At 37.2% G+C, this 15826-nt stretch overlaps 1 protein-coding gene across 5 annotated transcripts in view; it reads left to right on the forward strand.

Annotated features, from left to right (window-relative positions):
* Window positions 1–15826, forward strand: part of MAST4 (microtubule associated serine/threonine kinase family member 4) — a 279731-nt gene that overhangs the window by 177246 nt on the left and 86659 nt on the right. The window lies entirely within an intron of this gene.

Raw genomic sequence — 15826 nt, forward strand, 5'->3', positions numbered from 1 at the left:
CGTATGCCATTTTGAGATGTACCAGTTGTGGTGTTAAATTATGATATACTTCTGACTGTGAAAGTGAGTACCTAGAGGATTAGCTTACATATTATTTTCGGAGAATGTGTGTGATATGTTTCTTTTGCTGGCTGAAAAGCTGGCACAAAGCAAGCAGGATAGAGGCTTAGCAGGTCTCCTAGGGCCTTTCCTAAGCCTTAAGCATTTACGTACTGGTATTCTTCAAAAGGAAAAAATATCTGTCTACTGAATGGCAGCACGTTAAAATAGGAAAATCAAGTGGCCTATTTCACATCAATGCAAAACTGTTCTTTCAGTGTATATTGATTCTTTATGTGTCTCACTTGGGGTAGGTGTAAGTAAGTGCTGAGTTATTTAAAATAATTATAATCCCTCTCTTGCAAATATATTATTATTTTTTTTGCGTAGCATCAACTGAGTGTCCAGATAGGCCATATGTATTTTTCTGCTGCAAATTTATCTGTGTTTAAAGAGGGGGAATGTGCTGAGGCTTTTTGAAACAGTCTTCATTTTTCTTATTCAAGTAGGATTGCACCTATGTGAAGACCTAGAAACACCTTTTATAAAGTGTATGGCTGCATGGCAGGTTGAGGAGAGAGACTTGGTAGACTTCACAAGAAGCATGCATACTACTTTTTGTTTGCGGTTTTTTTTTTAGTATTCGGATGCCTTCCTGCTTTTCAAATGCATTGAATACTGCCTTTCTTGAAATATTTGAAAGAATTTTTAAAGCAGTGTTGAATACTGTCTCCGCATATCACATACATGGTGTATCAGTGAATAGTATATGCAGTTACATTTTATTTGTTACAGGGATACTCAATATTTAGTGCCTTCTCTGTAGCAAAATCAGTATGTCGCAGCGCTGTGAAACTAAAAAGCCAGCAGTGCAGTTTCAAGGCCGCTTACTCTTTAACGGACTTAGAATACCCTCCCTTCTCAGGCTGGTTCTCTCATCAGGTTGGGGAAGCTCAGCATCTGCTGTGTTGCTCTCTCCAGGGGAAGGCTGGCTGACCCATTTGTTCAGTTTTCTTCTTAAAAATGGACCTGTCCCTTGCACCCCTATATTGTTAGAGGTGAAACAGTCAAGAGGAAATAAAAACAATCTGCTGCAGAAATGGGCTTGGGTTAATTAAGGTACCAGCTGGGTCTGCACATTCTGAGCTCTGTGTCCTCTGGACTGGCTTCACAGACTCACAGTCAGCTGTAGACTCAACTATTGCATAAAAAGACTGGAAGGATAGCTGAAGGATGTCTTTTCTAGAAAGAGTGCTGGTGGGTAGTGGTAGCCATTGATTTTTTGTATAGCTTTCCAGCATTTTAGAGGACCAAAGGGTAGGCTATGAGTAGGATCAAAGGGAGTCTAGTTCCTGTGATCCGAATTTCCTGGCTGTGCTTAAGTGAAAGTTTGCATCCATGGATTCAAGAGGGTTTTTTTTCTTAATAGTAACACTGCCTATGAAACGGTTGTCTAGCTAATGGCAAGTCTTGGTGCTTCGTGAAAGGTTTACAAGGGACGTTCATTGTTCTTTCTGGTTGTATCAACAGTTGTATTTGGGACTCCTTGCCAATGTGAGGACATTGATTTTATGTTTTGGTTATGCATTTTTGCCTCCTATGTATGTTCCTTTTGCCTGTTCAATTGCTTCTACCTATACTACCAGGTTTCTTGTGGCCTGCTAGGCCCTATCCTTCCTGTGAGTGCTATCCTGTTTTCTTGACACTTGGGATAATGAGAATTGTCTGCTAATAAAAAGAATTATCTTTGTACAGATTTAGTTGATATAGGCATTTCTTTCACTACTAAGAACCTCTAACAGAAATAATGAAAAGGTAGTCTATTCTCCTTCAGGTTGCAGCATTAAACCTGGCAGCTAAGACTTAAAATTTAGTTTGTGGTCTTACTTGCTGACTGAGGTCTTTCATTACAGCTTTCTTACTTCTGTTTTCCGACAGTAGTCTTTAGCAGAATTTCAATTGCAGCAGCTCTTTCTGAAAGTGATATGTGAACAAGAAATATCCCAGCCTGACTTTCAAGTCATGGAGTGGGTTTTCAGGACTGGTGGGTAGAAAAATTCTGTTAAACTATAAATTGGAGGCATTTGGTATTCAAATCACGGAGCCTGTAAATGACATGTATTACACCATGTCCTTTTACAAAGAAAAAACTTGTACCACCATGTGTTAATTTCCTTTTCTATTCTGTAGGTGTGTGGACCCTTCATAATACCAACTTGTAGGTTCCTGCCTAAAATGGCATCATCTGGAGTAGAAAACTGTGTGTGTGTGAGATGGGGTCTCTGTGCCTACCTGTATTTATGTAGTTTGGTGTGTAGATTTACATATGTATAGATGTGCACATACTTTCTTCATATGGAAAAATCACAAAGTACTTTCTGCTTCATTCTGTGCTATGTATTAAGTTTCCTGCTGCCACTTTCCTGTCTCTGTTCTTCTCTGTTTATCTTTTACAAAACCAACAAGCCAGCGATTCTTTTTTTGAGGGGTGAAGGGGGTGGAGGGATGAGTGGTGGTGGGAGGTGGTGGCTGCGGTGATGGTTTTCTCTTGCGGCTTGGAGGTAGTTGCACTGAAACAGTGTTACTACAGTTGTTCTTCCTTGAGTCAGAGTGGTTGGGTTTCTTTTTTTTTCCGAAGGCACAGAATTAGTGAATGCTTGCCCAATTGCTTCTCAGCCAAAGCAGACTCCTAGATTTGCATTGAAACTTCATGTTATTTGTGTACAGTCACTGAAGTGATATTGAGACTTTCCTGATAGGGAGATCAAAATATTCATCAATCATCAAGTAATAGTTTCATACATTTTAACAGTTCATAATCGTTTCTGAAATGTTAAAAAGAAGGAAAATTATAACTTTTACTGGAAGCTCAGATAATGGAGTTGTCAAACTATGTTGTATTTTACTAGTTTCGGGTCAGCATACTTCCTGGAAAATACTGAGCAGTCTTTCTGAACTTGCCTGAGCTGATAGTTTGAGTGAATGCAGTGATTTTAAAGTTATGATATAAACTGTCACTGTTGGTTCTTGTATTGATAATATTTTTTTCCTTTGTCAACACAGAAATGTGTAAGTATACTATAAATGGATTGTTATTTAATAATTTGCATTAAAAGCGGTCCTGTTGGTGACATAAGAAAACCCAAGCATGCTTATTAAGACAGAAGCAGCCACAGAAATTAAGTGTAATCGTGTTGATGCCAGCTGAATCTGCCTCTGCTCCAACTTGAGTTATTTTACTTTTGTTACGTAGCAGTAAATGTCAGCTAAAAGTTTAAAAAGGATTGCTTTTTGCTGTATTTATGTTGTTAATATATGCTTTGGAGTGTGGTGATTTGAAGAGCTTTGCTTCCTTACTTTGAACCGTCTTCATTCATCTTAATTTGTACATGCAAGAAAGAGGGAGCTATTATCCTCATAGATGTTGAGTAAGTTTAGAGAAGTTTGTTACCCTAAAACTGGGGGGAGTAAGAAATACATCCATGTAGGCTATCTCTGCTTTCAGAACACATTGTCATTGAATGGTTTGTTAGAAGTTAATCTGTTGGACTAATGATACTACTGCTTTCTGTGCTATATAGTGAAGTGTTAACATATCTTGATACTTATATTTCCCTTTATTGACAGTGAGGGCTGTGTGTTAGGGGTATGGTCTTGCAGTCTCACTGTCAAAGTGAACGTGCTGGTTTTATGCTGGTTGATTCACTTGGCTAATCTTTTTGTTCAAGCAGTTAATGTATTTCAAGTTCTGCTCACAATCTGAATGTTGGCAACAACAGTTTTTCTCCAATGAGCCATCATTGTTTCGTAGCTTCAGCCAGACTGGTGAGGATTCATCTGGTCATATTCCTGTTCTTTGCTTAGTTCTTGCTCTGAAAAGAATCCCATTTTGTTAAAATCAAGTTGAGATCTTTAGGATTTGACTAAAGGATCTTACTGTAGAAAACTTGAGGAAAGCTGAAATAAGAGAAAAAATAAAAAAGTGTAGGAAAGCACTGGAATGTGCTGAAAGAAGCTGTAAATTTTTTATTTTTATTTTTTCCAACCACTGTGGTTAGTCTGATGTTACACAGTAGGAGACAGTCTTTGTCTTCCTTACTCAGGGAATCAAAAGGACAGTAGTCCAGATGTCCCTTCACGAGCAGTGGTTGTTGGGACACGTCATATGATGGAGGCACATTACACAGATTCAGTCCTCGTAGTCCATTGAATTTGGCTTACATCTGCTATTGATGTTCTACAGAGCTATTACAGTTCTTGCTGTATTAAAAGTGGGCTGGTCCTTCTCAAATGTAATTTTTAAGCACACAGGAGCTCACTCATGCAGTGGTTAATAGTTGCCTCTTCTGCTGCACCTTCTGCCAGAGAGCTTCAGACTTCTGGCAGCTACTAAGCTATGCACCTACTTATGTGGCTGCACGTACTGATTGATGGGCCTCTGGTAGTTCTTTGTCAAAGCTGAAAATGGTGGTCAGATAAATGGATTTCAGGGTATGTTCCCTGTGAATTTGTTAGGCCTATCAGTGTGCATGGCTTACCAAGTAGGAAACTATCAGTGGTAATGATTGCTAGAGAAATGAAATAATTCAATATTCTGAGCCACTGTGTTTAGAATATGAAGATACTGCTAGCTGATTTAGGTTGAACATTTTTAACAAAGCTCATTAAACATGTTACACTAATAATGGTGTAAAACTGTTCAGTGTGTTCTTCTGTGCATATTGCCACATTATCTGTAGGCTGTGGAGCTGGATCAGAATGTCATGTTACATGTCGTTAGAAAAGGTTTAGTAGGAGGTAGATTTGTTGGAAGGAATGCTGCACTGGCACCAGAACAGATGCGTATGTGCTGTACTCGTATTTCCCAAACTGAGGAAAAACAGAAATTTCACTTATCTTTGATTCAGCCTTATTCAGCAGGTATGTTGCATTCAGTGATGGCTCCTGGATTTTCTCTTGAGAACATTTCAGAGGATTTTTGTCTCTGAACCTTTGCAGATTTAGTAACGGCAATAATTGTGTTTAGTAACTGCAAAAATTGTTAAATTTTAAAGCCCCCCACAAAAATATATAGTATTAATACATAAAATTGTGTCGAGGCATAATATGCAAGTGTCTTATATTGGACTCTGAATTTCATCTCATGTGGGAGTCTACTGCATAACACTGTGCATGGTTACTTGACTTAATTTTTCATGTGACTTAAATGTACAGTGGAGAGACGTTTAAGGAAATCACACTTAATATACTTTGTGGCATTTTTCTATTCATTTCTAAGACAACATACTACTTAGCAGTAATGTTTCAGTACTTTTTTGTAGCAGTGCATATTCTGTATACTTGATACGTATTAGTTAAATCGGCTTCAGTAGATTCTTTCACCTGAATAAAACTGAGATTTAAAAAAAAAACCAAAACAAACACCACTTCTAGCACAACCTTAAAATCTCATGATAGGTCAATTTTATGGTTTTATTTAAAATGGTCAAACTAAATCGAATGGTAGTGAACTAAGAAAATCCTACTGGCAGAGTTCCCAGTAAATATAAACGTATCTCAGAAGTACTGTACACTGGAACAATTCCCAGATTGATCTACCAAACAGAGAGACTTCAGAGTCACAAACTGCATGTTACTGGTATTCCTGCCACTGACAGATGAGTACAAAAATATTGGGGTCTTGCCAGAATAAATATATTGACTTTTACAGCCTTTCTTTCAATTAGCAATGGTCTTCCCTAAATAATTGTTCAGGGATAAGGAAAACCGTCATGCTCTATTGTTCTTGAAAGTTTGTAATTATTATTGTAAGTAGAATCTGTTATTCCCATGAAATAACTGCCATGTTTGGATTGGTGATTAGAAAGTAAAAACTGCTGCAATTTTCTTATCCTACCCGTTCCTTCTTCTGCATATGCAGAAGTTACATAGATGTTCCAGCATGTAATGGCCTGCTTTTGATCTCTATCATTTGGCTTTAACCTAGATTTACAATTGTATATTAAAGAAAAATTCTTTAAAAATTATCCACTAGTAGACCCCTGCTGTGCCCCTGACACAAAAAAAAAAAAAAAAAAAAAAAAAATGATGTCAAATGAGGCACTGCTTACTGGTAGAAGAATTGCTGTTTATATGTGATCAGTGTCTTGTGTTTTCTAACTAGACTGGTTTAAAACTTCCATCCACTAGTTATGAACGTCATAAATTACAGGGAAATAAAGGGTACACATACTCAGTTTTATTAATAAAAATTAAAAAAATCAGTTTAAGTGTTTACATGCAAGCAGTTTTAAAAGTCTGTGTTAATGGTGGGTAGACTAAGGTAGTCCTGTGTAAAGTCAAGGATGTTGATTATTGAAGAAATACCATTCCTAATGCTGCCTAGTTTGCTGAAATAAATGTGAAGTGTCACACATTGAAATAATTTAGTGCAATGAAGATGTATATAACCTCATTCCTCTTTGTGCTTGATTATATTATTGCAGAGTTTAAAAAAAACATTATTTCTCTCAAGGCAGTAAGATCATTTTAAAACAAGCTGTGTTTCTTTTGTATGTGTCAATGAGGGAATACATCAGTCTGAATATTCTTTTATGGGTCTTATAAAATCCATATTTTTTATTTTCAGAGGACTTGCATGAATGTAAACTTACCTGATGCAAGGTTGGAGAGGAAATGTTACCAATATTTTTGTTTATTTTCATATGTATCAGTACATATATATACACCTTTACAGAAGGTAAGTAAATCCACACACATAATGGTGCACAGGCATTTGTGTACATTGATACTCAAGCAGTAGCTGTAAAATAATACTTGAGAAGCTGAGTGAGATTGATACTATGAGGTCAGCTCAACAATCAGAAAAACTGAATTTTCTTACTTGTGCTTTATCAAAGGCATATCTAGGCATAAGTAGGATAGACGCTTTTCCATCTACAAGGGTATTTATGGCATTCATATTGTGCATGTCTACTACAGCTTTCAAAAATTCCCAAAGTGCAGCCATTTAGAATGTAATTTCTGGGAAATGTGGCTTGTCTTCCCAAATTGATTAATTTAAATTTTTTAAATATTTTTTTATTATTTAAAATAAATCTCAGCTCTCTTCTGTCACTGGAAAGACCTGGTTTATTTCTTTGGATTTTTTGCATATGACTAATTCAAACTAGTATAGCATTTACATTGTGAAATCCCATGAACTCTGTCTCGCTTTATCCCCCCTTGAGAAATAGAGGAAGGATTCATTTTATAATAATCCTCTTATTTATTTATTTTGGACGTAATTCTGTGGTTGTCAGTTTTGTCTAGAGCTCAGCTTGAGAGGGCTGATAAATTAAAAATTACTTTGTTTGAATGCTGGTACTTGTTATCTGTAAATTTTTTTTTAAGTAGCCCTCAAGGTATCCGTAACTGAAACAGTAGTGGAGGATAGACTTTTATTTTCCCCAGCTGTTTTCCTGCATGCATTCAGCAACACTGTGTAGTCAGTCTTCCCTCTCTGGGCTGCTGGGCCCCTGTCCTGTATGACACTTGGCACAGGCTTCTGAACAGAATCCTATTTCTCACACAAGATAACCTGCCCATGTGGAACCACTTGCAGTGCCTTTTTGATTGACCCTTTGCCTTTTTTCATGTGTACCTGAGAAGAAGTTGTATAAACTTTCATACACAAGTATATATATAAAATACAGATAAATAAATAGTTACTTACTGAAGTTCTTCATCAGAGATGGATTTCTGTAAGAAGCCTTTAATTTTTGTTTTAAATACATTTAAATATCATGGGTTTATGCATCAGTTTTAAGTCCTAAAGTTATTATAGGGAAGATGGGTGCTGTAGTTTGAACTAGCTGGGTTTCCTTTGGTGAAGCTTACTCACTATACTCAGATTTTAATTTAAATTCTTATTCTTAAAATTATCTTTGGGCAACTGGTATTATCAACTTCTTGGATGAGCTGCTGGAATTTTCTGGAAAGGTATTCCTACATAAAAGTACGCAGAAACTTCAGAAGTAGAACACAAAAGAAAAGTAGTTCTAAGAGTAGCATATTTTCTATGTATGTACTTTGACTCTGAAATCTCTCCTCTTCAAGTCCAAACCAAACTATTAATGGAACTTGAGGACTTTGTGTGCCTGATGGACACACAGAGGACTCTCTAACTGGGAGGCAGGACCTTCTTCCAGCCAAGACATTGTGGCATTCTTGCTAAATATCCCAAAGATGGCATTGCAGTGGCTGCAAGAAGCATCTCTTGCACTCTGGATAGCTAAAGAAAAGTGAGGGAAAGTGACTCCAGAGGGGGTTTGGAGAGCGAATGGAGTATGACAGATTAACATTATGCCAGGAGGTTTGTAGTGCTGTGATGTAGTGCTTAGTAGGAGGACATGGAAACACAGAAAACGGAGCTTCCCTGGTTCTTTTCTTGACAGAATTATTTGTTGGAGATTCCAAAACCAGATATGTCATTTAATTTAACATCAATGGGTGTAGCAATCTGGAGTGAAATTGTGCCTTCAGTCATGGATGTTTCCTGTTGATTACAGTCTATGCTGACTGAGAGAAGGCAAAAATCTTTATCAGAACTTTTAGCTGATGAATATATCTTTACAGATTTAATGTAGTTCAAACATAAACATAATAGTGCAGTCCTTGATGAAACAGAAGCTAGTTACTGACAATAGGAATAAATCAGACTTCTGTTTCTAACAACAAATGCCTTGGTGTTTACCAGAATTCATTGTCAGGACCGTTTTCATGTTGTAAATAAAAACACAGCTTTTTTTATTGCCTTTTATGGAAACTGGAAGGAGGATGCTTGAATATTAACTCATTCATCTGACAGTGCTGTTCAGTAAGAAGTCATAATTAACTAATATCCTTTGTGATAATACTGTTAACCGTCTTGGAGTTAACCAGTAAGAAGTAGATTGTGTACATTTGTTTTACAGATTTGCTTTTACGGTGAGTCTGGACCTGTCTAGCTTGTTCTTACGCATGGGTATGTCAAGGGAATTTCCATAAGTGTTGTAATAGTAGAAGCAAAGGCAGTCAGACAAGTCCAATATGGTCTATTCACCTTGTCTATGAACACCCCGTGCAAAAGGATGATTATGTCAGTTCACTGTACCATCAAGTCTTACCAGAACATCTACCTTTTGCTTTGCCCATATAATGGACAAAGAAAATCTGTAACACATTTTGTAAGTCAGCTTGGTTTTTTGTGTGGTTTTTTTGTTTTGTTTTGTTGTTTTTGTGTTTGGTTTTTTTCCTTACCTGGGGCTTGGTGATTTGGCTTCTTCCCTGGCCCTTCTGCTGTGTTTTGTTGATTGAACTCTTGTGTTTGGAGGCATCTGCTCCCCATCTGTGACTGATGACTAATGAAAGAGCATGAGTTCTATTGGGAAATATACTTAAATCTAGTTTCTTCCTTCCTGCTTGATTGTGTCTTGTATGTGTTTGTCTGTCTTGCCAAACATCAAAATATTATCATCTTTTGCAAGACTCTGATTTCTATTGGTGGAAAAAAAATCAAAAAATTAAACTACTTCTTGTTTTTCAAATTTGAGAATTTTCTTCACATTTTTTTCGAATGTGTGTTCCTCAAATCTTAGAGCAGCAGACTTCCCCCCCACACACACACACACAGGAAATGTTTCAAAGGAAATACAAAACATACTACAGTATATGAATTTACTAGGTTATTTTATTAAATATGCAAATTGTTTGTGTAGGTCAGACCTAACCATTTAACATTATCTAGAAATTAATACCTTTCAACCATCATGTGTTTCCTTCTTCTGATTCATAAATTATAAGGCAAGAAGAAACCAGTAGGATCACCTACTCTTGACAGTCCACGGGCACCAAGACATAGAGTAATAGTGTTAGCGATTTAGCAGTTTGGCCTTCCCAGTGAAGGTAATGTGTTTGTTTAATCATTGACAAATCTGAGAAAATCTGAGAGGTTTGTCACTGCTCTAGCCGACTTTCTTTAGATTCTTCTTGTTCCTTAAGTGAGCTGTGTTTAACCACTACTAATTTATTGCTGATGCTATTGTCTTTTGCACTAACTTTAGTAATGCCCTCAGAGACATTGGGCCAGTCTTTTTATAACCATAAAAATGTTCTGTATGTTCTTGGGGACTGTGACTGCCTAAATCCAGTCCAAGGGTCAACAGATGGTCATTAGTAGAGGGAAACAGGCTGAAGAGAGGTCCAAAGGACTGTCTGCATTTTCTGCTTCAGTCTGCATGGAGAAAAGAATCTTCCCTTCAGGTCACACAGAGGGAACAGTAAGTTGTTTTCTAAAAGGCACCTGCCCCAGAAAGGTGGCCTATGGGCCAGCAGCACAGTGTGGCTTCTGTCCATGGAAGCAATTGGCTCAGATCCCTGTGAGAGCGTTGGGTGGCTCTGTGTGCGTAAGCACATGAATGGGGGAGTTTTGTGCTGCCTTTCTCTCTTGGGTGGGCCAGACTGTCTGAAAAGGTGGAAATATATGGGAATTTTATGAAGGAACACATCCTGCTGTGGTGCTGGTGGAAGACTGTGGTGCGGTGGGAGGCAAAAGTGACCCATTGTAGACTCTTAAGAAGTGATCCGTAGAGCTGTTCTCAGGCTTCATCCTGTAGGTAAATAGTTGGATCATTCCAAATCATGGTATAGGAATTTGTCCTGCAGTACAGACAAACGGAACACTCGGGTCCAGGAGCCAGAACATCATATGTGGCAGGATCACCCAGTGCATAGTAGAAATCCAGCACCCTAATGAAATCGGACATTTTCTACATCGTTTTGGAACATAGTTTTAATACGGGGTAGGTATGCGTGTAGAGTATTAGAATATCTGCCAAGATTTAGTTGATTGAAGTTACATTTTAAGCGTTATTCTTTTTTTTATACAAAGTTGTTGCTATTCTGATAAAAATATGCATATTAATTATGCATGTAAAAAGATACAAAATTATGAAAGTCAGCATAATTACCCTATGTTATGGGAAAAAGCTCATAGGAAAAAAAAATAATCTGTAGTTATGGATATTGCTAATACCAGAGGAGAGATTTGAGGTTTATAACTGGCTTGGTGTTTTGTGTTAACACAGTGGCCTCTTTGGAGGCACGGTAGCCCTGCACATAATGCTGCACAACCAAAAGCCAGGGTGGAGACACAGTTTTCATTCTAGCTTTCATATACATTTACAGGTATTTCACCTGAACAGGTTGTACTGTCAAAACCACTTTCTGATAGATACCAAGATCTGTAAACATAAAACTCAAACCATGAGTGGATGACTTCACTTACCACTAGACAATAGCCATCCTGAGGGCAAAGGCAGCAAATATTATCAGCAGAACTGTTCAAGGTAAGTGAAGGCAAGTATAGAACTTCCACTTCAAATCCAAGTAGAAGTCTTAAGTAGTTAAAGTACAGTTCTTTATAATATGATTTGGAAGGAATGTGGTGCTTTATGTTCCTAGAAGTATGCAGTGTCAGATTTTGTGTTTGAGGCATTTGTTTTTTAATTATCATTATTTTATGAGAACAATTCCCATTAATCTATTGACTTCTGCTTTTATTAGGCAATAGATTCTTACATATCCTGTCAAAAGTCAGGGCTATAGTTCCCTCATAAAAATCTTACAGAACAAGGGGAACTGCTGTGGAAAGTAAATTTGCTTCTGGCTTTGTGACTTGTCTATGACAGGACTGAAGTGAATTTTGGACCAGTTTCACCTTCCCCCCCCCTTCTCTCTTAAATCCTTTGATAGTGGTGTTCACAGGGCATAAGACATCTTCCAAACAAAAGTGAAGACTGCAGAAACGGTGATGATTTTATCCTTTCTGCACATCACTTCTTCAGGCATACTTCTGCTGTGATGCAAATAGAAACCTTAAATTAGCTAATGGGCTAATGGGCCGGATGAGTAGTGAGGTGATTACTCTTCCTGATGGCCAAAAATTGTAGCACACCCTTTTCTGTCACATTACTTCATCCACAACCTATTCTAACCTGTTGGAGATGTTTGTCTCATCTGTGTGTTATGCCTGGTTTTTTGGACTGTGTAAGCTCTATCCAACAGAGGCTGTCATTTGTTGTGTTTGTATGATGTCTAGAACAATGGGGACTCATAGCACTGTTGCATATGTGAGGAGTAATGCTTCTCACCACTGAGCTCTTTTGCGTGTTGGACCAAGTTGTTTTGTTCTTGAGAGTAGAAAATACAGTTTTCTCATTTGTGATGGATCTTCCTTCAAAATAGCTTTCCTTTAGAAGTCTTGGAACAAAGCTAACCTACTCCAGTTTTCCAGAATTTCTGCAAATTGACTCCATTGCAGCCTAAAGGAGGAGGGTTACAGTCTGAAATTATTGTACAATTTTGAACAGCAACAAAAAAATCCAGTCATTAGTTAATTTTAAATAAAGTCTAGAGTAAGAACATGTAAAATAAATCATCATTTATTCCAAAGACTTTTTCAACTGAAAAGCACCATTGTATTTACCTGTAGTGGCATAGTTGTTCTTTTTGGCTGGGAGGAATACCACATGGCTGTAGGGACATACATAGCAGTACCTACAATTTTCTGTTTTCATATGTCCTTCTAGAATAAAAATGATACGTAGAAAACAAAACCTGTGGATTATTTTTTCATACTTGCTGCATTTTAATATTGGAATAGAAAATACGCAACAGCGTTAATGTGCTTGGTGAATTGGCATTTCCCAAGATTTTCAAGCAAGTGCCTAATGTATAATGTAGGATTTATTTATATTGATTTTTTTTTTTTAAGTTAGCTGGAAGGCACCTTACTGTAACGCTCTAAGGCAGTAGTTTTGCTTAAGGCTTATTGGATTTTTTTCCTTCCCTTCTCCCAGCATACTGAATTTATAAAATTATAACATTGAACTATACTGGGTACTTCTTCTATTGAAAATATTTGTAAGTATCCTGAGAGTACGATTTAGTTGCTTGAACATGAAAATCTGACTTCTAACTTGTACTGTGGCCACACACTGTCTGTTTGCCTCAACAAAATCAATGAACTTCCATGCTTCTCTTTGTATACTCAGTGGTGATAACCTTCTGAAGGGGTTATCAGTATAATTTACCTACTTTTTATACTTGGCCTGTGACTTGATAAGAATTAACTGGATATTTGTGTATTGCTAAATTTAATCTCAAAACATCCTCATTGCACTTTATTGTTAGGAATGATAAATTGGCTTGAATGATAGAACTGTGTTTACATAGTCTGTAACAGACCTATTCTTGTTAGTTTGGGTAGTTTTCAGTAGCTTCATTCTGACAAAAGACATGTTGATTTTAAATTAAGCATAAGGTAACCAGGGGGTTGCTTAACATAAATGTGCTGTCAAAATGAGTAAACTTTTTCTTTATAATTAGCTTGTTGAGATCTTGAAGAGCAACCCAGGACTGTAGAAAACACACTCAGTTGATCTGGGTTTCTGAATGTTCAGTAGTTTTTTTTACAAGTGTGTGCTTGACTTAACCAAAAGCAGTAATCTTGAACGATCTCACGTGGTTGGCAGCCCAGATTCATCTGCAAAACAGCACGGTGCCCTGCAGCACCATACCTGGGGTGTGTGCTTAGCTCTGACTCAGAGATCATCATCATTTCCTGGAGCAGCTAGTTAGCTTAATGCCTGTAGCCTAAGATGTGACAAAATCGCTGCACAAGGTGGGTGATACGGCTACAGGCATTTGGACTATTAAAACTAGACTTGTAAATGATGTGACGTGTAGCTTTGTATCATGTTGCAGCATGATTTCTGTCTCCAACACCAATGAATGACATGTTTCTACTTTTCCACAGTGATAAAGAGATAAAGATAAAAAGTGCTGGGAGACATTAATGAATAGGAAGACCAGAATTTGTCCTTTAGAGAGAGTGACTACATGATCTGCTTTAAAGATATGCTGGTAGAACATACTGAATAGTCAGAATGTAAAAGCAGAATATTAATTTCTGGAATTATTACCGTAACTTGTTGTTAGAGCTCTTAGTAAGTGATCCTTCAGTGGCAATCAGTATCAGTATGTATCAGTAATACAACATCCAGTCTAGCTTGGGAGTTTAGCAGTCTTTTGCAAAATGATACTGTACCTTTCCTATGTTAAATAGATGTGAAGCTGCTATTCTTGCGTTTGAGTTTGTTTACTGGAGGGGAAAAAAACCCAGAGAAATTAAGAGAGCAAGGTATGCTATTTCTCTAAAGGATACGAAGAAATCTGTGTTGATCAGTAAACAGTCTCCACAATCATGAATTCTCATGCAACACTTCGGAAGGAAGAGATGATCAGATTACATTGCTATTTCACAAAGTTGTAGGAGGAAATATGAATTCACCAGTTTACCAGTTAGTCGGGGGGAGGGGGGTTTATTGGTCACTTTTTAAAATGTCATTGTCGTTACTTTCCTGTATCAGCTAAAGTTATGCTACTCAGAATGAGGCAAGAGGTTATACCTCCCCATAAAAACAAGTCAGAGCTCTGCAATCAATTTAAGCAAGGCTGAGAACACAATCAGTCACTTTTTAATTGGTCACACACCCATGTGTACATCAAACTACTTGTCCAGCCCTTCTAAATTGAGTGCTACCATTACCTGCATAACTTTCTCAAGGTTTTGAAAATCTGAAAAATCATATTAATTTAATGTTCAGTTACGTATTTGTAGAAGGAAGATTATTAAAAAGCATGTGAATGTGTGACATTGATTTCTGTGAATGCTTTATCATTTAATTTATGTCTTCAAAGGTAAAATCTGCGTATATGGGTAGTGGTAATTTTTGCAGTTATGATTTGGGAAAAGGGTAGTTCCAATGAATGTCCCTATTCTTTTATATTCAAGACATTTGGGGAAGTGGCTTTTGCTGACATTATTTTGTCTTTCAGTTGTGTGTCTACATGTGGCTTTCAAGCTGAACGTAGTGTGAGGTCATTTGTAATGATTATCTGAAAAGCTGTGATGGAACTTATGTTAATACAAAATCTAATGTTTGATTAAACCACTGAACCAAATCAGAGTTTTGAGGCCTCGATTTTGCAGATTCCAGGAAATGAAGGATTAATGGTCAAACTCTTGAACGTGTTCTTGTTCACTACTGAGAAAGTTAGAAGATCGCAGAATGCTACATTGTCATAGTTCCGCTTGAACCTGTCCCCATTACATCAAATGGATGTGCCAAGACAAGTTTTCAGTGGAACAGAGTACTTGTATTAAAACTACTGAATTAATCCTAAACTGTAGATTCAACTTCGTTCTCTTCATCCATGCTGCTTAAAATGACTGGTCATCTTCAAGACCATTTTCTGTGGTGGAATCAGTGGTGTGGATCTCAGAATAGTAACGATGGATATGTAACCTCGTGGCAGTACAGCTTACAGAAATGTGTGGAAAGTGATGGTTTTAGCTTATCCACATGAGAATTAATTGCTAGTATAGTAGTATGTCTTAGAGAATTTGAGGAACATAATGTGATGTGGTGGTACTTCAAGGCATAGTTGAAGAACGCAGGAAATTCGCTCATTATGGGTTCCATTGTACTGTTCTAATAATGATGTTTTTCTTGGGTCTAAATCCAGTGTAAGTCATAGGCACAATTCCAATTGAAATTGGTTGTCATTCATGGATGCAAAAAACTTGAGATTTTAATTTTTTTTTTCTTGTAAGTATATTGCTTATGTCTGAGATGACAGGTTTTGTATATTTAGCAGTTTATAAACGGTGAAGGCTTCTCTAAAATAATTTTTCGTAGGAGAG

Source organism: Falco punctatus, assembly GCF_963210335.1.
Source record: "Falco punctatus genome assembly, chromosome: Z".
Lineage (NCBI taxonomy): Eukaryota > Metazoa > Chordata > Aves > Falconiformes > Falconidae > Falco > Falco punctatus.